This window comes from Dipteris shenzhenensis, chromosome 1 (genome assembly GCF_047967505.1).
Source record: "Dipteris shenzhenensis isolate YYH24624 ecotype China chromosome 1, Dip_SZ_1.0, whole genome shotgun sequence".
NCBI classification, from domain to species: Eukaryota; Viridiplantae; Streptophyta; class Polypodiopsida; order Gleicheniales; family Dipteridaceae; genus Dipteris; species Dipteris shenzhenensis.
Genome location: NC_141596.1, coordinates 33,601,372 through 33,604,633, shown reverse-complemented (window position 1 = coordinate 33,604,633; position 3,262 = coordinate 33,601,372).

The window sequence follows — 3,262 nt, the reverse complement described above, 5'->3', positions numbered from 1 at the left end:
TCTTAGAACCTTCGAGCACCTTCTTGCAAATTGCTCTATTTTCTTGGAGCCTTTGAGCACCTTCTTGCAAATTTCTCTATTTCCTTGGACCATTGAGCTCTTCTTTGCATACCAAAACTCCCATTTGCTTGAGAGATTGTGCATATTAACCCTTAGATCTATCTGTCACACCTTTCTAACCCTCAAAAACCATTGAGATTGGCACTTGGACTCTATATGTCTTTCTCTATACTTGAACCAATGCACTTAAGATTGAAATACCACGACGACAACTCACAGCTTACCTTCTCAAGGCTCTTGGCTCTTGCACTCCATTTTAGAGGATGATATGAGCACTACATTGCTTTACTTTGGAATACATATGCATCTCCTTCCAAACCACACTCTAACACCTCAAGAGATGTACATGGGATAATGCAAAATTCTACTCATCTTAGTCACAAGCCTCCTCTCATGTAGCTTCTATCTCAAGGCCTTGAACAATTGACGTAAAGGAAGACAATCACCTCTAAAACCTCCTAGGCAATTGAGTGAAAGTATCCCTCCTTGATTTCAAAGGCAATCGTGCCCATGTTGAGCTAGGCCCTGTGTTTTGAAAGAACTGGTGGATGATCATATTTGGTTCAACATGAGTAATAGGAAAACACTACACATCTGGCTTCCACTGCCTGAAGGTCAACTCTAGTGCATTCATATTGGACCATCAACCACTTAGAATCTAGATTCCTCTTTGAGTCTCTCAAAATGGAGACTAGATCTTGCCTGCAAGGTCCTCTCTTTCTCAATAAGGAATGGTGTTGGGTCAATGCCTACTCATGAGCGGCCACTCTAATTCTAGACTCTGTAGTCATTATGCCTCTACCAAGTTTAGGAGCAGGGGTCAGGGAGGGGGGGGTAGGGTTATTCCTCAATACTCAAATGCATGAGGTCACCTCCCTCACCTCCTCTACTTTTAAGTAAAGGAAGTCAAAGATCCACATTCCCCACCACCGCCACAAGCTTCATCATGGTTGTTCCAAACGAAGATGGGGGAGTGGTCTTACATAATCATGTGTGTCAGGATTCTTGTCTTACCTTTACATGGCCAAGTTCCCAATGTAGAAATAATCCAATTTTTGTAGGAGGCCATAATGTCTCCATCGCCCAAAAGAGAAACTGAGGCTACCTTGCAATATGACAAATTTTGCCTTGAAATAGAAAATGAATTGCTCCCACAGACCCCTCTCCATTGCCATGATCTTGGAAAGGATGTGCCTCCAACCTTGTCCTCTATAGAATGTAGGTTGTTAAAGTCACCGCCTACAACCCAAGAGTCAATCTTTGGCTGACAAGTATTCTCTAAGCTAGGCCTATACTGCCCATTGACAGGAGCATACACATTCAGGATCCTTGATACAAAGGCCACCAACATGTATACCAATCCATATTGTTGGTCCACAAAATAGCTCACCTCGATCAAAAATCTCCAAGGCCAAGGAGTGGCCTATCTAGATGCACACCCCACCATTACAATCTAATACAAGTGACTAGATCTCATGACCATGTCTTGGGAGAAGGCACCCACTCCTACAAATATCTATGGCTGAAAAATATATGCTCTTGGATCATGAGAATATCTGCTAGGCTACTCACAAGGGTCTGTTGAAGCTCTTGTCTAGCCGTTGTGATTGGTGATGCACAAGATCATACAACTTGTGCACATTGCAACTCACTACTATCCAACTCATGGGGAGTAGGGAGGAGTGTTGGACAAGGCCTCCCTAGAGCTCAACGCTTGTTCTAATGTGGTCTAATAGGTTTAACTCATCAAAATTGAAGGCACTCCCCCCATCCTCTAGGCAATCTAGTTCAGTGGATAAATAGTATCATTTGGGGGATATAAGAGCAAGCGTGTCATAGGGGGGGGGGGGGGGGAGGGGGAGGGGGAGGGACTAGGGCTCTCCATGAAACCTCCCAAGATGATAAGAGCCTCAACTACCAAGGGAGCCGATGGCAATTGAGCCACAAGCTCCTCATGCTGAGACTTGCTCTCTTACACTCCTATATGGTCAAGCAACTAAGTGCTCAAAAGACTACACTGCGCACAGCTCTTGAGCTAGCTCCATTGGAGAACCCATGTCCATGTTATTTTGCACATGTTGCTATCTTTGAGCCTTTCAAGCTTGCACGTACGACTACTGGCCATTCTTCCTTCCATAGACTAGGAATCCAAGCCTTGCCTTGCAACACAACCCTTGGGTCAAGAGTCGCTAAATCAAGGCTCAGCAAGAGGCTGTGAGAAATCTGGCTGGAAGTATCGTGAGAAATCTGGCTGGAAGTATCGACTCTGCCCTCTTCCCTATCAAGGAGCAATTTGCAAAGTGAGGACAAGCCTTGGCTAGATGTAGACACTATCCTAAAAGACCTACTTGATGAAGCTCCCTCTAATCAATGTCTCAAGATTACCTTCGCTAGGAAAGCTCCCTTTAATCAATGCCTCAAGATTACCTTTGCTAGGAAACCTTTTGGGTGAAATTTCCCTGGAGTACCCAAATGCACATTTCTGTGCACGACTGCCCCAAATCAATTCATTACTTCTTCACTACTGCCCCAAACCAATTTATTATTTCTCCAAAAAAAAGAACAAATAGACAGGGTTATAAAGAGCGACTGATTCTATGACCAGATTCCAATTGAAATCTCTCATCCCTTCATAAGGTCTACCCGACTACCTCGGCCTAGACTTCTTCGCACAACTTGAAGGCAGCCTATATTAGATCCATAGGCGTCATCACTTGTCCCAAATACTTTGGTTGGTAGTCTTTGGAATCCACCAATTAAGTTCATTCAATTTAACTTTCCATTCCTTTAAAATACTCAGCCATCAAAGCGAGCAGGTATTTTTCATTTATTTACACTAGAATATAACTCAATTACCTTCCCATTCGATGATTTATGTCCACATAGTTATACCAACCTATATTATGGTTCCAATGTTTTTGGATCATTCTTATTGCAACTGCCATATATTACAATCATTTTATGTTTTTTTTTTCCACTTTCTAAGAATCCACCCATGCAGAAATCAATGAATCCAGTTCACTCGACTTGGGGTATACTTTACAGCTTGCTTTTAATCTTGAAGCTTCAAGCCTCATGAAAGTTGTTAAAATGAACCAAATCAATCAAAATTGTTCCATTTATCACTTACCAAATAACATGTACAGCAAAAAGTCAAACTAATGTACTTTTATACATATATCTGTTGAAGTCCAACTGTCCA